Source organism: Procambarus clarkii, chromosome 30 (genome assembly GCF_040958095.1).
Source record: "Procambarus clarkii isolate CNS0578487 chromosome 30, FALCON_Pclarkii_2.0, whole genome shotgun sequence".
Classification (NCBI taxonomy): domain Eukaryota; kingdom Metazoa; phylum Arthropoda; class Malacostraca; order Decapoda; family Cambaridae; genus Procambarus; species Procambarus clarkii.
The window spans coordinates 20,207,360-20,231,930 of record NC_091179.1 but is presented as its reverse complement, the minus strand read 5'-3'; the positions used below and the strand labels follow the sequence as shown (position 1 = coordinate 20,231,930).

The following is a 24,571-nucleotide window of genomic DNA, read 5'->3' as shown; positions in this document are numbered from 1 at the left end:
ACGCTATAGGTCTCATTATAGGCCTATAAAACAGTATACAGTATAATAACACAGCGTAGTACAACAGAATTAAATACAATGAAATAAAATGCAAATTATACAGAATAAAATAATGCAATAGTTGAAACCACAAAATTGTCAGTTCCAACCTGACTCTGAAAGTCCGTTAATACACTAATTGTATTGGTATACTTCCTGGTAAACCACCTGTAAACTGTGCAGCCCGCCCTCATAAACAAGGGCCAAAGGTGATTCCATCCACCCGCCAAACCCCCCAGCTGTTTAAGAATGAAAAACGATTTACACACGACTCACAACTGCTGACGTTCGAACACTTCCGGAACAAGTGCTTCACTAACGAAATTTGTTCGAACCACAACGCTGTAAATGCTTCACCTTCGTACTACAAATGCAAATAATCGCCAACAGAACCTAAACACCTAACCTATGCCTATATATGCACAATATGCTAATATAATATTAATTTATATTTGAGAAAATTCATGTTTTTGAATGAACAGCAATTATGAATGCGTCTGTGGGGTCGACCGCTGGATGGAATGGACTTGGTGTGAGGACGGGTTGAGGTGTGGCCTGCCTGTTGTTGGTACTGGGAGGATCAATGTCCCCGTGGCTAGATCTGTGACTAGGCCGTCTGGTCAACCACGCTGTTGCACCTGTTAACACAGGGGCTCCACCACACCAGTGCACCAACACCAGGCTCCACCACACAGGTGCGCCAACACTTGGCTCCACCACACAGGTGCAGCAACACTTGGCTTCACCACACAAGTACTCCAGTGACCTTTGTTCCGTGAAGCCAGAGTGAACCACTTAATAATTTAATCCCAGAACAAGCACAGGGAATAATTCAAGCGCAGCGCCTGCGCTAAGCACAGCAACAACAGTAGTAGTAGTAAGAGACGCAGCAGAAACAATAATAGGCTGATGTATCAGCACAAAAAGGTGGCAGGAAGAGCAGGTGACAGCGACAGTAGAGGGGAGCACTGGCCAGTAGCAGGAACAGTGTGTCAGTAGCACCAATAACAGGAATAGGGGCATGCGGGCCTGGGGGGGGGAGGGGGGGAGGGGGTGGCCCTGGAGCGACCTCTGACCTTCACAATGGGTGTGACCGGTTACTGCGTCGTGCAAAAGGTCACCAAGAAAAGGTCGGACTAAGGTCAGGGCTCCAGCTGGCGCAGCGGGTGCTGGGGGGAGAGGGGGAGGGGGGCAGGGTCTGTGGGGGTTGATAAGGGGGGGGGGTGATCAGGGGAGGGGGGTGACAGTGGGTGGTTCGGGTGCAGGCCCGGAATTAGGCGTGCCGGACAGGTTTATGTAACGCTAGAGGCGGGGGCGTAGGAGCTGAAGCTCGATCCTGCAAGCCCCCACTAAGGTGGGTGCACACACACACACACACACACACACACACACACACACACACACACACACACACACACACACACACACATCATCAAATAAATAACGATGTTCTCTCACAAAAGACTTGCGGTTTTGGATAAAATTTGATGCGAATCCGAGGCAAGAGAACCAAAATCCGGATCAGCGGCTGGAAGGCCAATAACCAACTGGAAGAGCGATACCAAAGTTGGTCCACCAAGTTCCACCAAGCGCAGGCCAATATTGGCCAAGTTCCACCAAGCGCAGGCCAATATTGGCCAAGTTCCACCAATCGCAGGCCAATATTGGCCAAGTTCCACCAATCGCAGGCCAATATTGGCCAAGTTCCACCAATCGCGGTCCAATATTGGCCAAGTTCCACCAATCGCGGTCCAATATTGGCCAAGTTCCACCAATCGCGGTCCAATATTGGCCAAGTTCCACCAATCGCAGGCCAATATTGGCCAAGTTCCACCAATCGCAGGCCAATATTGGCCAAGTTCCACCAATCGCGGTCCAATATTGGCCAAGTTCCACCAATCGCAGGCCAATATTGGCCAAGTTCCACCAATCGCAGGCCAATATTGGCCAAGTTCCACCAATCGCGGTCCAATATTGGCCAAGTTCCACCAATCGCAGGCCAATATTGGCCAAGTTCCACCAATCGCGGTCCAATATTGGCCAAGTTCCACCAATCGCAGGCCAATATTGGCCAAGTTCCACCAATCGCAGGCCAATACTGGCCAAGTTCCACCAATCGCAGGCCAATATTGGCCAAGTTCCACCAATCGCAGGCCAATATTGGCCAAGTTCCACCAATCGCAGGCCAATACTGGCCAAGTTCCACCAATCGCAGGCCAATATTGGCCAAGTTCCACCAATCGCAGGCCAATACTGGCCAAGTTCCACCAAGCGCAGGCCAATACTGGCCAAGTTCCACCAATCGCAGGCCAATATTGGCCAAGTTCCACCAAGCGCAGGCCAATATTGGCCAAGTTCCACCAAGCGCAGGCCAATACTGGCCAAGTTCCACCAAGCGCAGGCCAATACTGGCCAAGTTCCACCAATCGCAGGCCAATATTGGCCAAGACCAGCATGAAGAAGGTGCCCAAGAAGAGCCCATCACTTCGATGTACAACTGCCGCTCAGAGTGGAGTCTTAACACGGAAGCAAGATTACACAACATTGGCCAGCACCAGTTTACAGCGTGGCGCCCCCTCGCTCTCCCAGCTGCTGGACCGCTTCCACGTGGTCTACCAGCTGTTGGACCACTGCCACGTGGTCTACCAGCTGCTGGACCACTGCCACGTGGTCTACCAGCTGCTGGACCACTGCCACGTGGTCTACCAGCTGCTGGACCACTGCCACGTGGTCTCCCAGCTGCTGGACCACTGCCACGTGGTCTACCAGCTGTTGGACCACTGCCACGTGGTCTACCAGCTGCTGGACCACTGCCACGTGGTCTACCAGCTGCTGGACCACTGCCACGTGGGCTCCCAGCTGCTGGACCACTGCCACGTAGTCTACCAGCTGTTGGACCACTGCCACGTGGTCTACCAGCTGCTGGAACACAGCCACGTGGTCTCCCAGCTGCTGGAACACAGCCACGTGGTCTCCCAGCTGCTGGACCACTGCCACGTGGTCTCCCAGCTGTGGACAAATGTTGGTGTCGTAATAAAAATATTATGTTCAATACCAAGGTCACAAGAAGCTATTCTGGTAGTTAGGTACTAGTTCTAAGAGTGTTAGAACGTTAGTGTTAGTAAGAGAACGTTAGAGAGCTAACAGAAAGAGAAAACAACATTTGTGTAATCGTGGGAAGGATGAAGGGGGGGGGATAAAGGAAGAGGGAGGGGAAAAAGAGATGGGTGGGAGGGGAAATAGAGAGGTGAGGAGTAGGAGAACAGGAAAGAACCGGTTAAAAGTGTTGGTGAACTACAAGGTCGCTACAACCTCTTGGTACAAACCATTTTCATAAATACGTTATTCAATGGCCACTACAACACTCCCTCGACCCCTCACCCTTCCACCACCACAGCACCAGCCGCCAGAACAAGTCATCTCTTCAGAGATAAATACCTACTTTAAATTAATAAGTACAGTTTGCCTACAGTTAGAGCCGGTATTTTCACTCACTAAACACCTTGGAGGAGGTCCCCGAGGAGACTCTGAGAGGCACCCCACCCACAGGATGCCACCAGGGCCCTGTCACATCCTGTCACACCCTGTCACACATACACACCCTGCCACACACACACACACACCCTGTCACACCCTGTAAGCTTGGGTGTGTTCCGCTCCGGCAGCCTCGGCGGCCAAGCAGGAACCAGTGGTGGGCCTTGTGTGTGCTTGTGGAGCGGGGAAAGCTTGGCAGCGGAGGCAGGTGTGGGAAGCCATCACTGGCGGACAGGTGTGTGCGTGACCACGCCGCCCACGGGCACCAGTCTGGGTAAACTTGCTTTTGTTTAACCCGACGTGACTCTTTGGCGGGAAGGAGCGGCTGGCATGGCGAAGATTCCTGGCGGGCGTGTTGCTCTTGGCCTCGGCGCGGTCACTGCCGCGGGCGTGGGCGCCGCCCACTGGGCCTGGGGGACGCTCACCGCCAGACTTCACCGCCGCCCATGACCACAGTGGCTGACGCCGCCGCCCGCTGTGGTGCGGTCCGCACTCTTACCTCCAGGTGGCGTCCAGGAACACCCGGTGTACGAAAGGTTCCGTACGGCGGCGCCACACCTGGTTTGGCGCAGACGAAGACAGGTGTGTGTGTGTGTGTGTGAGAGTTTCCAGGTCTGAGCAACACTCCTCCTAATACACCCCTCCAGGTGCTGGGCCCCCCCCCCACCCCTGTACTCTAGGTGGGTGGGTGATGGTCGGAGCAGGTGGGTGGGTGGGGTGGGCGGGCGCTTCTTAGTCTGGCGGGAAACAAACAAAACGGAGGGCGGCCCAGGTGGGCGGTGTTGTCTTAGTTCACCGTGACCGCCCTCATGACCCCAACCACTCCACCAACACCATCCCTTATACTGCCACAGTGGTGGCTCTCACACCCTTATACTGCTACAGAGGTGGTTGTGCCAGCTAGGCCCCACGACACAGTGCCTGGCGCTCCTAGAGGGAGGGAGGGAGGGCCGCTGACATAAGGTGGTGCCACAGAGCAGATAAGACGCCTTCTGCCTCTCCACCACACCACCACCACCACCACCGTGACTCTTACTGCTCTAACTTACGGTATATTGTGGCAATCTATCCCCGGAAGGTATACTTTATCCATCCACCCCTCGAGTCTCTCGAGCGGTAAACCACCACCACCACTCCTCTACCACCCCCACCCCTCCCACCTCAACCCTCCATCTGTGTACCGAAGCCTCTACATCCCTCTTCCCCCCCCCCCTGTGACAGGGTGAGGACCACCATCCTGGTACACAACACCACACAATACTTGACCACCATCGCTGCTACCACCTGTATTGCCAACACTACTAGTGCTACCACCATCACCACCACAACCACCTCACACCATGACACAACCACCATCAACACAACCAACCACTACCACCACCTCCCTCACCATGGGGGTGGGGGGGGGGGAGGTGGTGCTAGTGGCGTTCTAAACACAGTGTTTGGGGCCAGCAAATAATTTGGTGATTCACCTTTGTTCTCACCAGTGTGTAGTGGAGGGTGACTACAGGTGCCGCTGCTGCTGGCTGAGGCGTGGGTGGTGGGCGGCAGCCACCCCCCGTAGTGGGCGGTGGGTGGCAGCCACCCCGCGTAGTGGGTGGTGGGCGGCAGCCACCCCGCGTAGTGGGCGGTGGGTGGCAGCCACCCCGCGTAGTGGGCGGTGGGCGGCAATCACCCCCCGTAGTGGGTGGTGGGTGCAGCCACCCCGCGTAGTGGGCGGTGGGTGGCAGCCACCCCGCGTAGTGGGCGGCAGCCACCCCCCGTAGTGGGCGGTGGGTGGCAGCCACCCCGCGTAGTGGGCGGCAGCCACCCCCCGTAGTGGGCGGTGGGTGGCAGCCACCCCGCGTAGTGGGTGGTGGGTGACGAGGGGTTGGGGAGGGGAGGGGGTGTTAAGGAGTAGTGGTGAGTGAATTTAAACCCAAAAAAGACGCCATTATTCAGAATCATTCACTTCTTAACTAGCAAAAAAAATGAAAACCTGAAGACAATATATTATATTATCAAACAATGAAATCACTTTAACGTGATGTACCGATGAAAAAAATCAGTAGGAGTCCTGACGAGGATTCGAACCTGTGTTCTAGGTACTCGCTATTCCACACGCCTTAAACCACTACACCCCGATATAGTAAAAAAAAAATGCAATCTGGGATTCAATTGAATTTCTTTGTGCATTTAAAGTGGAGGGCTGGAGTTGAACTCCCAGAGTGCATGGGGGGGGGGGGCAATGACCACCCCCAGAGTATATGGGGGGGAGGAATGACCACCCCCCAGAGTGGATGGGGGGCAATGACCACCCCCAGAGTGCATGGGGTGCTCCCTTAACCCTCCCCGTGCTCAATCACCGGTCCGCCTTTGGGTCTATCAACGCCCTGGTCTTGGACCACCGGCTATCATTCCTCCGAGGTGGGGATAACCAGCGCCCCTCAGCGTCCTCCGTCTTGGCTTACCCCGAGCACTGTAACGTCATGTTACGCTGAGGTGACAACCGCTGGTGCTGCTGTCTGTGGAAACCCTCAACTCTGGAGGTAACCTCTCCTCCGGCCTCACCTTGTTCTACTTCCCCAGAGAGAAAATTAATCAACCACCGTCCTCGTTCCATCCGCCAACTATCGTCCTCGCTTCACTACCAACAATTTGTCTGAAGAGAGCGTCGGCAGGAGAGCTGGCAGCGACCCCTGGAGCCACTACAAGGTAGCCTACAAGTTTCACCGACTAACCAAGCTTCGCTTTATCTTAAACCAACTTGGTTTGGGGTTTCAACATCAAATGGTCATCGATATCATTCAACGACCAGTCAGTCTTCAAAAGAGAACTCGACAAACACCCCCAAAGGAGACAATCGACTTGAGAATGGTCCACGACGGACCGAAACGTCGTCGTCCATTCACTTTCTAGTGTGTGGTCTGGTCAACACCCCAAAAAGGATACTTTATCAACCGTTAGGTTGATAAAGTATCCTGGTCAGAGACCAGGATAATGACCAGTGGTCAGAGATCATACTCTGACCAGCGGCCCTGGTCAGAGACCGGGGCTGCTCAGACATATATTCCAGGAAGCAAGACAAGTGAAGTAGAGGCTTATGACCCGCCAGGCTGCCTCGACTACCCGCCGCTGGCGTCTACGGAGCCAGCCAAGGAAAGGTGTTTGGGTGCAGTAATGCGTCACAGATAACCTCTGCCACTTGATGGAGCCCCACACGCGCCAACAGAGCGCGCCAACCTGTATCAACATAACCCACCAATCACGGCCACCCACTGGCCACCATTGGACTCCCTCTGGCCAATCCAAAGGGCCCCCCCCGGCGGTCAACAGGACTCGCTGCGACCAATCACAGGCCACCATGCGGTCAACAAGGCCCAAGTGCACCTCAGCGTCAAACAATGACTTCAGGAGCCGTGATCAAGACAGAGTATAAACATATTTAACTACTCTTTCACTCTGCCGTTGTTGAAACAGCGTACAATGTTCAGTCACTCTTACCGGCCCACCACCGCCACAATCCCGGTTTGTAATCACATGATAACAATGATTTACTCACGAGTATAATGAGGAACGATACTGAGAGAGATGAAGATGGAAGGGGGGAGTGGAACAGGGGAGGTGGTGGTGGTGGTGGAAAGCTGCCAAACTGAATAATGAGTTGTTCCTGATGTGGCAACCGTGAGGAAAGGTGTTGACCAAACCAGGTCATTGGTGCGAGCGGTGACGGGGGGGAGGGGTTAGGGGGGGGCTGTGTGTTGGCAGGGTTCCTCTTGGCCACCCCTCCGTCACACGCACCACGCACTCACACACACACACACACACACCACATCAACTCTCACATGCACTCACATTCTCATTCACTCTCACATTCTCATTCGCTCTCACATTCTAACACACTCACATTCTAACTCACTCACTCACTCACTCTCTCGGTCCTGAGACACACACACACACACACACACACACACACACACACACACACACACACACACTCGCTCACAAATGTGAGTGTGAACATCGGCCGTTCTTGAATGTGGCTGTCTCAACAGGTCTAGCCACTGGGAAGTCGGTCCAGTAAAGAATCGAAGGACTAGCCAATCGGAGATAGAAGCGGAAACAGAACCGCAAAACTGCCCAATCAGTTATGGACCAAGAAATGGAGTCGCGGGACTGGTTAATCGGTGATAAGGATCATCACAGATTAATGATTACCTTATCATTAATCGGAGCAGAACCGCAGGATTAACCAATCATAGATGGTACATGGATGGGGTTCCGGGAGCTGTTCTACTCCCCAAGCCCAGCCTGGCGCCAGGCTTGACTTGTGCGAGCTTGGTCCACCAGGCTGTTGCTTGGAGCGGCCCGCAGGCCCACCACAGCCCGGTTGGACCTTCCCTTCCTTGAAGACCTGCAATTATATTCCGGCATTATGTCTAGCACTTGCTGGGAGGATACTGAACTACCGTGACCCTCTACGGTTGGTTCAGTGTTTCGTTCTGTGGTTCAGTGTTTCGTTCTGTGGTTCAGTGTTTCGTTCTGTGGTTCAGTGTTTCGTTCTGTGGTTCAGTGTTTCGTTCTGTGGTTCAGTGTTTCGTTCTGTGGTTCAGTGTTTCGTTCTGTGGTTCAGTGTTTCGTTCTGTGGTTCAGTGTTTCGTTCTGTGGTTCAGTGTTTCGTTCTGTGGTTCAGTGTTTCGTTCTGTGGTTCAGTGTTTCGTTCTGTGGTTCAGTGTTTCCCTCCGAAGTTTCAGTAGTGCTTAAGGCACCTTTTCCTTCATAAGCAACTATACTCCTCACTGGCTCTATTCTGCATTTACTTTCATATAGTTCACTACAGTATACTGTTATTTTAATTTGCAAATTTGGGACCTGTCCCCTCTAGGATTTTCTATGTATATATAATTTGGTACTTTTCTCGTCTCTTTTTCCAGAGAGTAGAGTTGCGAGAGCTTTGAGACGGTCCCGATTATTTAGGTGTTTTATCAGCACTCAAGACGGGACAGCATTAGTGATTTAAATGGCATTAGTATTGCTATGGGGACCCTGGATCTGAACGTTCTCATAATCCATCCGATCATTTTCCTGGCCGCCGCCGCCGCTATACTTGCTCCGTTATGTTCACTAAATGTCAGGTCGTTAGACATCAGAATTTCCAGATCATTTGCATGTTGCTTTCCTTCTATGAGTAAGTCTGATCGTGTCCTGTACGCTGTGTTGTGTTCAAGTTCCTCGTTTCCACCATACTTAAGTACCTGGAACTTACCACCGTTAAACATAATGTTATTTTCAGTTGCCCAGTCGAACTTATATCGCCATTTAAATATACATTTATATATAACCATTTATATCGCCTTGTAGTTTTTCAGTGTCTTCTACATAGTAAATTGTCATGCTGATTTTTGTATCATCTGCAAAGGATGACACGAAGCAGTGACTAGTATTTTTGTCTATATCCGAGATAAGAATGAGAAATAACAGTGGTGCAAGGACTGTGTCCTGGGGTACAGAGCAGTGGTGCAAGGACTGTGCCCTGGGGGTACAGAGCTTTACACTGCACCTGGACTTGATATTTGATTGACTGTTCCTCTCTACATTCAGTTTGAAAGAAAATTGAAACTCCAACAGCCCGCCTTACCCGTTATTCCTCTCGATCTCATATCATGGGCTATCACTCCATGGGCACACTTCTCAAATGCCTTTACAATGTCTGTGTAGATCAAACATCACTCCACCAACATCACGACCCCTTCGTCTCCATCTACGACACCTACCACCAACACTATGAGGGCAATAAACTTGCTGTCATCATTATATTATTCTCAGCGTCACCTCTCTTCACCAACACGGGCTTTAATAACCATTTTCACCAACCACAACACACAAACATCACACCACCACAATCGTAATTCCTACCATCACCACCAGCATTATTAAACAGATATAATCCCCAACACAACCTAAAAACTCTACATTCCAGGTAGAAAACTCCACAAAAACCATTCTCACCTAATCAATCAGAGATGTCATCAAGGAGCAACCACGTGCCTTTGTTTACAAACAGAAGAGAGGGGGAGGGGGGGGACGACTGCTTTTCGCTGAGTCAAATCACTGACTGGATGCGAAGCCCTCCCCCTCCCCTTCCCGCTCTCCCTCCCCTTCCCCCTCTCCCTCCCCCTTCCCAGTAGTCTTTCCACAGTCGCATTCCCTCACGCTAACCTCCTTCCTCCCCCCCCCCCCACCCCCACACACTAAAAAACCAAGTCAGGTGTCACAACTCTTAAGGCCAAACTGCTAGAGTTTACACCTCACAAGGTAACCCAGTTTACAGCTTACAAGGTTGGTCCACCAACGTTTACAATTTATAAGTTAGCCAAGCTGGAGTTGACATCTCATACACAGCCAAATAAGACTTCAGTGTTGACCAGACCACACACTAGAGAGTGAAGGGACGATGACGTTTCGGTCCGTCCTGGACCATTCTCAAGTCGATTGTCGGTTCACAATCGACATGAGAATGGTCCAGGACAGCTGCCTCCGACACAAGACAGCCTCCGACACAAGACAGCCTCCGACACAAGACAGCCTCCGACACAAGACAGCCTCCGACACAAGACAGCCTCCGACACAAGGCAGCCTCCGACACAAGACAGCCTCCGACACAAGACAGCCTCCGACACAAGACAGCCTCCGACACAAGACAGCCTCCGACACAAGACAGCCTCCGACACAAGACAGCCTCCGACACAAGGCAGCCTCCGACACAAGACAGCCTCCGACACAAGGCAGCCTCCGACACAAGACAGCCTCCGACACAAGACAGCCTCCGACACAAGACAGCCTCCGACACAAGACAGCCTCCGACACAAGACAGCCTCCGACACAAGACAGCCTCCGACACAAGACAGCCTCCGACACAAGACAGCCTCCGACACAAGACAGCCTCCGACACAAGACACAGGGCGCCACAGTCCCCAGGAAGACCCTGGGTGATGCGACTGTAAATATTCCATAAGTTATCCAAGATGGCGATATGAAAGGATAATTGTAGGACCATTAACTGGAAGACTGACTTGGGGAGGAAGAGAAGGAGGGACAGGAGGAGAATAAAGAGGGACGGAATAAAGAGGAACAGGAGGGAGAGGTAGATAAGTACGAGGAGAAAAGAATGAGGAAAAAGAGATAAAGGATGAGGGGGGTGGGCCATAATAGGAATAATACCCAGGAAAGGGAAAGACGGGACAGACGGTGAGGGAAAGGTATACAATTTAGGTCACGAGGAGAGCAAAGGAAGAAGAGGGCCAGAGGGGAGAGGAGAGGTCCGAGGGAGAGAGGGGGAGGTCATAGTGAGAGGGAAGGTCATGACGGAGAAGGTCACGGTGGCAGAACAAGGCTCCGGCAGTGTGGTCATGGCCGGCGGAAGTCGTCTCAGGGCGGCATCGGAAGGTGGCCACCGCTGGCTAGCGGAAATAATGACCTAAATGCTGAGTGTCCCGGAAGTTGCCCTGCTAGGACCTCCACTATACCTCCTTCACGGCCACCACTACCTCCTGCAGGACCTTCACTACCTCCTGCAGGACCTTCACTACCTCCTGCAGGACCTTCACTACCTCCTGCAGGACCTCCACTATACCTCCTTCACGGCCACCACTATACCTCCTTCACGGCCACCACTACCTCCTGCAGGACCTTCACTACCTCCTGCAGGACCTTCACTACCTCCTGCAGGACCTCCACTATACCTCCTTCACGGCCACCACTACCTCCTGCAGGACCTTCACTACCTCCTGCAGGACCTCCACTATACCTCCTTCACGGCCACCACTATACCTCCTGCAGGACCTTCACTATACCTCCTTCACGGCCACCACTATACCTCCTGCAGGACCTCCACTACCTCCTGCAGGAGGTAGCATTCCTTTAAGCATATTTTGTTAAATATGACAGCATAGCTAGCATTATTGATCTTATAATATGAGCTTTCTATGCTTCTCACTACTGTCTTATTCTCGGGATTAAGAAGAGCAATCAAGTTGCCGAAATGCATGGTACAGAAACTGTAATGATTATTGAAGGGTATACGTCCTACGTTTCATTCCACTCTGGAACATCTTCAGGTAAGGAATACAAGGTGCAAAAGGGGAGTAGAACTCCCAAAACCTTCTACAGGTATGCTCCAGGTGGTGGACCTGGTGCTCCAGGTCCCTGCCTGGTCTCTGGTTGGTCCCAGGCTGTTCTTACTGTAGAACTCTCGAAACTGTCTTAAGGTAAACTACAAGTACATTGTAAAGCAGCCGGCCACCGCGTCCGGTCCGGGAACACCTCTCCAGCAGGTGGCGCCGCAACCCTCCGGTCACTAGCATGCGACAGGTGGACGACGCCTTCCTCAGGTGGACGACGCCTTCCTCAGGTGGACGACGCCTTCCTCAGGTGGACGACGCCTTCCTCAGGTGGACGACGCCTTCCTCAGGTGGACGACGCCTTCCTCAGGTGGACGACGCCTTCCTCAGGTGGACGACGCCTTCCTCAGGTGGGGCGACGCCTTCCTCAGGTGGGGCGACGCCTTCCTCAGGTGGACGACGCCTTCCTCATGTGGGGCGACGCCTTCCTCATGTGGGGCGACGCCTTCCTCATGTGGGGCGACGCCTTCCTCATGTGGGGTGACGCCTTCCTCATGTGGACGACGCCTTCCTCATGTGGACGACGCCTTCCTCATGTGGACGACGCCTTCCTCAGGTGGGGTGACGCCTTCCTCAGGTGGACGACGCCTGCCTCAGGTGGACGACGCCTTCCTCAGGTGGACGACGCCTTCCTCAGGTGGACGACGCCTTCCTCAGGTGGACGACGCCTTCCTCAGGTGGACGACGCCTTCCTCAGGTGGACGACGCCTTCCTCAGGTGGACGACGCCTTCCTCAGGTGGACGACGCCTTCCTCAGGTGGACGACGCCTTCCTCATGTGGGGTGACGCCTTCCTCAGGTGGACGACGCCTTCCTCAGGTGGACGACGCCTTCCTCAGGTGGACGACGCCTTCCTCATGTGGACGACGCCTTCCTCATGTGGGGTGACGCCTTCCTCAGGTGGACGACGCCTTCCTCAGGTGGACGACGCCTTCCTCAGGTGGACGACGCCTTCCTCAGGTGGATGACGCCTTCCTCAGGTGGACGACGCCTTCCTCAGGTGGGGCGACGCCTTCCTCAGGTGGGGCGACGCCTTCCTCAGGTGGACGACGCCTTCCTCAGGTGGACGACGCCTTCCTCAGGTGGGTGACGCCTTCCTCATGTGGACGACGCCTTCCTGTGCTGGTAGAGTGAGGAGTGGTCAGCAGGTGGGAGGGTTGAGATGGTGGGAGAGAGAGCGAGCGCGGGAGACACGAAGGGTAATCGACCAGAGGCAGTGAAAGGAATGTGTTCCCGTCGTGAGGCTCTCACGGAGAGGGTTGTCAACCCTTGAAGAGGCAGACAAGGTGTGAGAGGCAGACAAGGTGTGAGAGCAGTTACCGGAGGTGGTCAAAAGGCGGCAGTAACGCCGGAGGCTGGCGAGGCTCTCCCAAGATACACCTGCCTCATACACGTGTGAGGGGCGTGTTGCTGCACTCAAGATGCCAGTTGCTCACATGAACTTTGCTGCATGGCACGGTGTTATTAGGCCTATATCCTTGGTGCATGAAGAGTGGTACACGCGAGCTCTGGGGAGCTGGCAGACACACAGCAGCAGGAGGAAGAGGAGGGTTCAGTTGGATGGTTCAACAGTTGGGGAAGAGTCAGGGTGCCAGGAAAGACACAACCACCTAAGTGAACATACATGTTTAATCAGAGGAGGAGATGCAGGCCCGAGAGGCAGCCAGGAGGCCGAGGAGGCGGTCAGGAGGCCGAGGAGGCAGCAAGGAGGCCGTGGAGGCAGCCAGGAGGCCGTGGAGGCAGCCAGGAGGCAGCCAGGAGGCCAAGGAGGCCGAGGAGGCAGCCAGGAGGCCGAGGAGGCAGCCAGGAGGCCGTGGAGGCAGCCGCTCCTCACCTGTCGGCGAGGAGCGGGTGCGGGTAACGCTGGGGCGGCGTGTGTCATTACCAACCATCACCATTATGGTGAGCAGTGGCCCGTGCTGCCTCCCTCTTCCATCCTCCTCCAACACCCCCTCAACACCCACCTACTCCAAGCGTCGTCGCCACCACCAGCCAGCGGCTCCACCACCACCTTGCTCCATCACACAAGCAAACTCTCACATTACTGCTGATAAAATGCATGAACAGGTGCTGGGTGTGGTGAAGTAGCAGTGCCCAAGCACAGGAGTAGGCAGAGTGAGCACCTGGACAAACACTTACATGAGTCGCGTCCTGTACCCATCCCTGTACACCTGCGCCAGGTGTAGTGTTCGTCCCAGTGTTGGCAGCCCCGGCTTACCTGCAGGCAGAAAATGAAAAGCTCGTTAATGTGATTACGGAGACGAGAAAACACTGATTAGCAACGCAGGCTTTTACCTGCGCCCCCGTGAAGACAACCCCCCGTGGAGAGAGTGACCCACGCACCGCGAAGACTAATTTTGACCCCCTAAGAGAGTGAAAACCCCCGCACTCTACGAAGGGTGATATGCACTACCCTTCAATTCTGATTTTCCGCAATTACTAGATGCCGTCACCTGTCTTGTACTCATCTTGTAGGGCAGCTTGTGGGGCCGGCCAGTCGGTGCAACTTACTCCAGTCACACCTCAGTGGAGCACTTCGACACATTATATCATGCCTACCAACCACTTGAGCTGGACGGTAGAGCGACGGTCTCGCTTAATGTAGATTGGCGTTCAATCCCCGACCGTCCAAGTGGTTGGGCACCATTCCTTCCCCCCCCCCCCCGTCCCATCCCAAAATCCTTATCGTGACCCCTTCCAAGTGCTATACAGTCGTAATGGCTTGGCGCTTTCCCCTTGACAATTCCCTTTCCTCTCGGTTTTCATAAGAAATTGCTTCAATTCAATTCATGGGTCATCCAATAAGGTTAGCGGACTTCCAGATGTTACCACCGCTAGGCTTGGGCTCGGCTACAAGTACCTCTGGGAAATTACTTCGGTGTTGGGTATTTTCCAGGTGTACATTATTTTAAATCTTTCTCGTCTTCGCTCTACGGAAAGTATGTGGTGGATTTCGAGAGTCTTAATAGTTTAGGCATTTGACTGCATGCATTGCCAGTGCCCATTCTACAGGACTGTGCTTGCCATCCATGGGTTGCAATATTGCTTGCCATAGATGTGGCAAATACTATTCTTGCCGAGTTTATGAACAAGTTAAATAGGGACATTTCTCTTTACTTCCTTACTATCCAATATTATCATTTGCTCACCATTTCTAACCTTAAATTCTACGCCAGTGACATGGAGCAGTAGAAGCAGCTTCCCGTGGCCAGTGGGACCCGCAGGCACGGTGTCACCACGACTGTGGAACACTAACTACTACCACTACAGAGTGCGACAACCCTAAGTTATGACACAGTATTCTAATTTCTGTAACTAAGACTCCCTGTAGACGGACTGGGATAGTTACTGCTTGCTTGACCTTTACCTTCCTCACTGGTTATCTGGTCCATGAGGTTGCTTGTCTGTGTGCTCCCCCCCCCCCTGAGGCGCGCACAACCAGTGCTCCTCATAACTGCTGGCAGGAGGCTGAAGAGTCGTGGCCCTCTGATGATTACAGAGTGTTCTCTTACTGTAACAACGCCCACGGCCTCCCGACTTTACACCAGATTTAGTTTACAGTTCGTACCTTGTGTAAACTGTCTACCTCCAATACTGTCGGGGGTGTGGTGACCCAACTGACGATGCTTGCACGCGACGCGAAGCAGCGTGAGGCAGAGTAATGTAGGAAGATTCATTGGAATACTACTGGTAAGCCCTGACTCAGTCGAGCCTCTCACTCACTCACTCACTCCCAGGCCCTGAGACAAGAGGCCCGCAGCTGCAATGATTTGACTTAATGCAAATGACATACACAGCCACCTCATTACACATTTGGGCGGCGGGGCACGTGACCTCCCGTCCGGGGAAGGGACGAGGGCGTGGGTCGAGGTCACTGACACGGTACGATCAGTTAGGTTACACAGGCTTAAGGTTGACGTAACCTGAAGTCAGCGGCAGTGTACCACGCCCGCGGCCCCGTCTCCTTACCTTGAGGTGCTTCCGGGGCTTAGCGTCCCCGCGGCCCGGTCGTCGACCAGGCCTACCTACCCACCAAGAAACCAACAAGGTTTCTTTCAGTGTGACTGTCTGTGTGTGTATATCTGCCTTTAGCCAAGGTCTTTGATTTGGTGGAACATCTTCCCCCACCTGGACACTACAGTCCGGTGGGTCATAGATTTCGTAGACCAATTTAATTGTTGCCGAAAGAAACTGGTAGTTTACTGTGCACCCTATACTCGTCCTGTGAGCGGTAGAGCAAAGGACACCAACACAAATGATGTTTACCAGATCCCAGTGGGTAGAAAAATACTTTTATTACAAACTCATCACACGTGTTAATACATATATAGTGTGTGAGGGATTATGTGGGGGGGGGGGGTGTCGTCTTGAAGACACCTGGGTGAGTCAGGTGGTGAGATGCCCTAAACCAGCATACGTCAGGCTGCGAGCAGCCGCGTCCAACAGCCTGGTTGACCAGTCCAGCAACGAGGAGGCCTGGTCGACAACCGGGCCGCGGGGAGGCTAAGCCCCGGAAGCACCTCAAGGTAGGCATCGGGTACTTACTTAATTAATGATATTTACAGCTGCTGATCCTGTTTTATATATCAGCGTACACACTTCCATGAGTACTTTACGTCACTTAGGTTAGAATACCTAAGGAGGTATTAGGTATACTAGAATACCTAAGGAGGTATTCGGTATACTAGAATACCTAAGGAGGTATTAGGTATACTAGAATACCTAAGGAGGTATTAGGTATACTAGAATACCTAAGGAGGTATTCGGTATACTAGAATACCTAAGGAGGTATTAGGTATACTAGAATACCTAAGGAGGTATTAGGTATACTAGAATACCTAAGGAGGTATTCGGTATACTAGAATACCTAAGGAGGTATTTGGTATACTAGAATACCTAAGGAGATATAGATGTAGGAGCTGCATGTCTGCTTAACTCTGGCACTCCACTTGGTCGTCTGATCCAAGTGCATCCTTAGGGTATACCCTGTCAAGTTGACACTCAAGGGACACAAGCAGGACACGCAGTCAAGTGTAGGGGGTTAATGTTGGGGGGGTCGAGGCTCCCCCTGGTCCAGGGGGGCGGACTAGTGTAGAGGTGAAGGCTGAGTCTAGTACCGCAAAACGTTGTTGTTGTTGTTGTTTAAGATTCAGCTACTGGGGAACCTAAAAGTTGCAAGTAGCACGGGCTATGGTGAGCCCGTAGTGGACGTACCTGGCACAGGAGCGGGGCTGTAACTGAGAGAGGTACCGCAAAACCACATCAACACCATATATAGCTTCACCTTCCGGATGGGGCGACCTTGCGCCACACCTCCACACCCCACACCCTCCCCCCCCCCACACACACACTGCGCCACACCTGCACCCCCCCCCCCTCCCTACGGGATGACATTAATTACTTACTGCCTGCACTTCCCATGCCGCCTCTCTACACCAGGATAATCCCACACTAAGCTCCTCCTCCTCCTCCCTGCACCCGATCTGCTGGACTAAACCACTTCAACTCTCCCTCCCTCTCCCAATTACACTCCCAGCCTGAAATTCGGCACTCACAGAGTTCCTCTCTCCCTCTCTCTCTTTCTCTCCCCTCGCTCCCTTTTGTATGGCGGCCCCTTCCCTCACCCTCGAGCGTGGGGACGACAGTTGGAGGCCGCTCAAATAACTAATTATTGCTACATTCCCATTTTTACTAATCTCCATTCCCCATTCCTTATGTTGAGGGGGCGCTGTTTCATAACCTTGTGTGCATGAGAGAGACAGAGAGACAGACAGACAGGTGTCCCGATGAGCGGATACCTCACATCCACTTAAGGCTGTGAGGTTCTCTCTCTGCTGAGCACTGACCTGTAGCAAGGGTTCCTGTTGATATCATTAACTTCATTGTGTCTTGCACGCCATCCTTTGGAGCGTCACAGTGCAGCCCCATACAATCTATATTGGTCAGCTACCACACTGTGGCAAATACACTTGTATTTAGTGTGAACTGGGGCACTAAGGCGGAGGGCCACTGCTACACGGAGGGTCTCTGGATCTAGACGTGTGCCTGCTGAAGGCAAGAGTACTGTCAAAAGCAAATCCGTCCCCTGCATGGGGGGCACCCACCACTCTGTTGCAGGTTTTCTCCATATCTGACGTTGCAGCATTCAGCATGGCATAGCTCCTGGATTTTCCATATATCCTCTATAATGTCTGGGGTTCCGGCGAGAGTGTCATCATGCAGGTACCAGATGTTTAGCTCGCTTGTCACACTATCAGTGACCTCTTTGATAGCTAAGGAAAAAAGAAGGGGAGCTAAGGGATCACCTTGTTGGACTCCTTCACACGAGTCTATTTCACGCTCCCCGAAAAGAAGCTTAAAGCCACCACTGTAGCATGATTAGATGAACGAATAGAAGGGATGGAAATGGCTGTGTGCAGGTCGAGGACCGCGTCTCTTCTGACTTGATTGAGGGCATTTTTAAAGTTCAGCTTAACATGCGCCTGCTGGTCTCAGAGACTGACAATGTATGCACGTGCTGCGCGTGCTGCGCGTGCTGCGCGTGCTCCAGCTTCACAGCGTAGGGGGGATTAGGTTTCAACATGATGGGTGCTTCCTGGTTGATTGATCTCACTGCAGCGTTAGCTATGAGGCGTCGGAGGGTGTTGTCAACGGCAATTGGCCTGATTCCACCAGCCTTCTTTTTTTTTAAGAGAGAACAAAGGGTTGAAGTACTACCTGGAGAAGGTTTCGGGAGTTAACACTGAATTAAGCAATCCAGAATCACCTTTTTTTCTGGGGGAGGGGGGGAGTAAAGAAGATGTAGGGGTAAAGCCAAAGAAAAAAGTTTTTAGCAGGCGGGCAGTACGCCTTGCTGACACGACGTGTGTGTGTGTGTGTGTGTGTGTTGGGTAGCTAAGCGGGCACAGTGAGTGAGGAAGGGATGGAGCAGGGGGCAGGGCTGGGGCAGGGGGCGGGCAGGGGGCAGGGCTGGGGCAGGGGGCGGGCAGGGGGCAGGGATGGGACAGGGGGCAGGGATGGGGCAGGACCCTCTATAGAGTTGTCCGTATTTAATCTCGGGGAAGGGAGGACAAGAGAGCTAACTGACCCGGTAGAGGGAGAAAACCAGGGGTTATCTAATATCGGGCTCTGGTCCCTGAGGCCCCCAGGGACACCTCAGGGTCCCTGAGGGCCCCAGGGACACCTCAGGGTCCCTGAGGGCCCCCAGGGACACCTCAGGGTCCCTGAGGTCCCCAGGGACACCTCAGGGTCCCTGGATGCCCCCAGGGACACCCGAGGGAGGGTCACCAAGCAAGAACACCACAGTGTAACACTTCACCAATACCTGAGCAACACACAGTTCTCTCCAGGTCTCACCAGAGAAGGAGAGAGAGACGGGTAGGGGAGGGAGAGAGCCTTTCCCTCACAATAGATGGATGACTCGGCATAGTGTGAGGGCGGCGGCCGCCATCACCTCATCAACAACACTCACCCATCTCTGGGCGACACACTGTAAGTGATTTCCTTTTCAAAATTATAACCAATGAAAACTGCAGCCCGGATGGATACACTGAAGCGAGGTCGTGGTGGTGATACTGATGGTGAGTCTATAGTGGTAATGGCGAGGATGGTGAGGGATGCTGGTAGTGGATATGTGGGGCCCGCAGGAACACTACAGCCTGGTTAGTCCGGAACTTCTTGCAAGAACTTATCTAAATGCTTCTTGAAGATATCCACTTTTGTTCCGATAATATTTCTAATGCTTGCTGGGAGGGTGATTTTGCATTTCCTTCTGTGTCTTTTACCCCAGTGTGTTGTTATTCTACTGTGCAAATTTGGGACCTGACCTTCCAGTATCTTCCATGTATTTAGGTATTAATAATTTAGGTCTTTTATCGTTTCTATGCGTGCCGTGTATGTTCTCTGTATTCCCTCTATTTCAGAAATCTCTCCTGCTGTGAAAGGGGAAGTGAGTATTGAGCAGTACTCAAGACGGGACAGCACCAGTGATTTAGATAGTGTTAGCATTGCTGTGGGGTCCCTGGATGTGAACGTTCTCATAATCCATCCTATCATTGTCCTGGCCGCCGCCGCCACTATATTTGCTCGGTTATGTTCAGTAAATGTCAGGTCGTCAGACATCATAATTCCCAGATGATTTACATGTTGTTTTCCTTCTATGATTGTGTGTGATTGTGTCCTGTACCTTGTGCTTCGTTTAAGTTTCTCGTTTACACCATATGGAAACACAAACCGAAACTGTCCCTATTTTCCGCTTGTTACAACTTGTAATAAAGTTGTTACATCTTGGCTTAACGCGTTTATGACGTATTAGAACGTTGTTACAACTTGCTATATTGGTTGCTATAACTGGTTAGGAGGTGTTAAAACTTGTTCGAACGTTGTACCACCGTCATAGTTTCGGTGTGTGTTTGGCGGGTTAAGCTATACCTCAGTACCTGGAACGTATCACCGTTAAACATCATGTTATATTCAGTTGCCTAATCGAATACTTTACTTACATCTACCTGAAGTTTTCCAGTGAATTCTACAGTGACAATTTTCATGCTGATTTTTGTATCATCTGCAAAGGATGACACGAAGCTGTGACTGGTATTTTTGTCTATATCCGAGATAAGAATGAGAAATTGCAGCGGTGCAATGACTGTGTCCTGAGGGTACAGAGCTTTTCACTGCACCTGAGCTTGATCTTACTTGATTTACCGTCACTCCCTGAACTCTATTTGACAGAAAGTTGAAAATCCAACGCCCCGCTTTACCCGTTATTCCTACTGATCTCATTTTATGGACTATCACTCCATGGTCACATTTGTCTAATGCCTTTGCAAAGTCTGTGTCTACAACTTCTGCATTTTGCTTTTCCTCTAAGGCTTCTGTGATTGTGTGACCACTACAACCACCACCACCACCATGTGTGGTGATGGTTGTAGTGGTGGTGGTGGTGATGGTGGTGGAGGCCCGGGTCGCCGCCGCCAGCCAGGACAGCTGGTCACTCACCAAAAAACTCCCGCTCTGAATGCCATCACCTTTAGAACTCCAGCCCGGCCCTTTGTCCCTCATGTGTCACCCTCCTCCTCCCTCCCTCCCCACTCTGGGGTCACCCTCCTCCCTCCCCATACTCGGGGGTCACCCTCCTCCCTCCCCATACTCTGGGGTCACCACCTCTCCTCTCCCTCCACTTTGTCATTCCCTATCTCAATCCCTCTTACGTTTCCCTATATCTTATTCCCTCAGATGTCACGCTCCCTGTCACTACCTCCTGCCGCTGTCCCTCTCACCAGCTGCTCTACCAAGAACATCCCCTGAGACAGGCTACACACCGGCGAGACACCCAACGGGGACAAAACACGTTCTATACACCCACTCCACAACGAGGCGACGACGGAGCAGGTCCAAAAACATCTCAGACCTAATTAAACATCCTACTAATCTTAGAAAGACTGGCAGGGCACACCACAAGACTCGGGACGGAGTCACGGTGTCTACATGACCCCCCTGGACCAGTGGGGGTCAGATCCAAGGCGCTCCGGCCTCTCACTGTTGCCACACCACTATGTCTTAGTTGCCACGTGACCTCTCTATGACCCTTGGCACGTGTGCCCATGGGTGGGGGCAGTGTTGTTACACAACAGGAATAACTGGCAAAGTGGAGCGATGTACAACACAAGTAGTCCTTGCTCCTGTCTCCTCTTAATGTAAGACACTAACTAGTTCCATGTCATCGTTACAAGATGACACTGACGCCTTTATGCGAGGGGGGGGGGGGGAAATAGAGGATACCGGACATTCCTCGACACTGACAGCTAGTGTCTTGAGTGGCTCACACGGTACAAGACGAGGTTCAGGGTAGACAAGTTGCAGGTCCTGTGTTGTGGTGAGTACCCAAACGTTCTGACACCTCCCCATACAACACGCGCCTCACCTGCACTCCTGTAGCCTAGGCCCCCCCTGGCCTAAGCCCCTAGGCTAGGCCTCCTAGCCTAGGCCTCCCTAGCCTAGGCCTCCTAGCCTAGGCCCCCCCCTAGCCTAGGCCTCCCATAGCCTAGGCCCCCTAGGCTAGGTCTCCTAGGCTAGGCCTCCCTAGTGTCTACAGCAACAGAATACTAAACGAATGATGGTTTACATTTAAAGACAAAAAGAGCAAGTATAAAAAGCCGTGAGAGTAAAGATGGCAGCCTCGTGTCACTCCACGGACACTATAGCGCTCTCTAGGGTGGGATATTCCTGCACACTACCGCCCTCTATTCCAACCTCTTGGTTCCTACCTTGCCCCTGCTTCCCGGTTCCTCCTGCGTCGTATTAGCCTGCAGCAGCGACCAATAATAGTCTGATCAATCACGTCGTGATCCAGGCTACCTCAGAGACTGGGCCGTCAGGCCACTGAACCCCCTCAACCTCTCCAATTATAGAGCCCCCTCCCCCCCTCCCCCCCACACAGTGTTATCCTGACTTCCTATCCGTGTCTCTCCCTCTCACTCCGTTCGTCATGCGTTTCCCCTCCCATGATGGGAACTCCCGTCCCATGGTGTGGCATCATGCGTTCCTGTCCCATGGTGTGCCCGCATGCGTTCCCGTCCCATGGTGTGCCAGCATGCGTTCCCGTCCCATGGTGTGGCATCATGCGTTCCTGTCCCATGGTGTGCCCGCATGCGTTCCCGTCCCATGGTGTGCCAGCATGCGTTCCCGTCCCATGGTGTGGCATCATGCGTTCCTGTCCCATGGTGTGCCCGCATGCGTTCCCGTCCCATGGTGTGGCAGCATGCGTTCCCGTCCCATGGTGTGGCAGCATGCGTTCCCGTCCCATGGTGTGGCAGCATGCGTTCCCGTGCCATGGTGTGCCAGCATGCGTTCCCGCCCCATGGTGTGGCAGCATGAGCCAGTGATGGAGGTATAGTGGTGTGAGAAGCAGCGTGCCGGGGACATGCTGGGGGTGTGATAACTCACCTCCTAACGCCTTACTTAAGGTGCTTCACGCCCACGCCCTACCTCACACACGCCCATGTTCAACAGCTCCCGTCTTGTCACGGTGTATGACCTCCGCCTCCCATGGCTGCTACCTCCTTGTCTCTCCCTCTCCCTGTGGTGGAGGACCGTCTCTCTCTCTCTCTCTCTCTCCCTGTGGTGGAGGACCTCCTCTCTCTCTCTGTCTCTCTCTCTCTCTCTCTCCCTCTCCCTGTGGTGGAGGACCTTCTCTCTCTCTCTCTCTCTCTCTCTCTCTCTCTCTCTCTCTCTCTCTCTCTCTCTCTCTCTCTCTCCCACGCACAAAGAATCACAGTATTAAGAGACCAAGTCATGTTCTTAAAGGTTCTTAAGAATCGCAAATGGTTAAGCATGACTGACCAATACTGTTAGGACAGAGGACCAAATGCTCAATGGAAGTGGCATGTATGGTCAGTGACCTCCGGGGTCAGTGACCTCCGGGGTCAGTGATCTCCGAGGTCAGTGACCTCCGAGGTCAGTGACCTCCGAGGTCAAGTAACGCAGACAAGGAGTAGGAAAGTGGCAAGTGACACCAGGAGAGAGGAAGGTATTCGCGGATATGGAAAGTGACGCAGTGGAGGAAAACTGAATGGGAAGAAAAAAAAAAGTGACATGCCGAACAAAGTTGTTCATGCACCCCCCACCACCTCCTCTCCCCCCCCTTCCTACCCCCCCCTCTCCCCCCCCCCCCCCACCCCCCAGCAGAGGTTCACGACACATAAGGGGTTCAAGCTCACAGTGTTCGAGAGAGAGAGAGAACTTGATGAAACACCTCCAAAATATACCTGATCAACCAGGCTGTGTGATTCATAGGTCAGGGCAGCGAGCAGCTAGCCGCGCGTCCAACAACAGTCTGGTTGACCAGTCCAGCTACCAGGAGCAGCCCCTGGTCGGGGGAACCGAGCCGCGCGGACGTTAGAGCCCCGAAATCCTGGCCAGACAACCGCAAGGTGAGGGCCATGGAGAGATTAATGTGTATGTGTGGTGGAGGAATATGTGGGAAACGGAATTTGTATATATATATATATTATATATATATATATATATATATATGTCGTACCTAGTAGCCAGAACGCACTTCTTAGCCTACTATGCAAGGCCCGATTTGCCTAATAAGCCACGTTATCCTGAAATAATATATTTTCTCTAATATTTTTCATATGAAATGATAAAGCTACCCGTTTCATTATGTATGAGGTCAATTTTATTTTATTGGAGTTAAAGTTAACGTAGATATATGACCAAACCTAACCAACCCTACCTAACCTAACCTATCTTTATAGGTTAGGTTAGGTAGCAGAAAAAGTTAGGTTAGGTTAGGTAGGTTAGGTAGTAGAAAAAACATTAATTCATGAAAACTTGGCTTATTAGGCAAATCGGGCCTTGCATAGTAGGCTGAGAAGTGCGTTCTGGCTACTAGGTACGACATATATATATATATATATATATATATATATATATATATATATATATATATATATATATATATATATATGATGGAACCTGTTGATTAGGCGTCGAGAGGCGGGAACACAGAGCTGAAACTCAACCTACGCAAGCGAGGTTAGGTGAGTACCTAGCCTTCAGAGAATCATCCCCCCCTTCCCAGCCCCATGGGATGAATACCCCCTCTTCTCTCTCCCCTCCCCCCCCCCCCCCCCCCACACTCATCAAACTTCCTACAGAGTATCAAGTTCACAGCTTCCCCCCCTCCCCCCCCCTCTCTCTCTCTCTCTCTCTCTCTCTCTCTCTCTCTCTCTCTCTCTCTCTCTCTCTCTCTCTTTCTCTCTCTCTCCCCACTAAACTCCTCCCTCCCCCCTCCGTCCTGGACCCCGCCAGTGGGGAATGACAGTTATGACC

The 24,571-nt window shown here is 52.5% G+C and overlaps 1 protein-coding gene across 12 annotated transcripts in view; it reads right to left on the bottom strand.

Moving 5' to 3' along the window:
• The window catches only part of LOC123765432 (orphan steroid hormone receptor 2), a 217,852-nt gene that overhangs the window by 72,950 nt on the left and 120,331 nt on the right, over positions 1-24,571 (bottom strand). For 2 of the 12 annotated variants that reach the window (XM_045753994.2, XM_069334024.1), the window contains exon 1: positions 7,115-7,249. The exons of 9 other annotated variants lie outside the window; for them this stretch is intronic. The gene's annotated coding sequence lies outside the window, so the exon portion shown is untranslated. Of the gene's footprint in view, positions 1-7,114; positions 7,250-13,870; positions 13,950-24,571 lie in introns of those variants that run through there. One more of the 12 variants, XM_069334019.1, reaches the window with a different exon arrangement.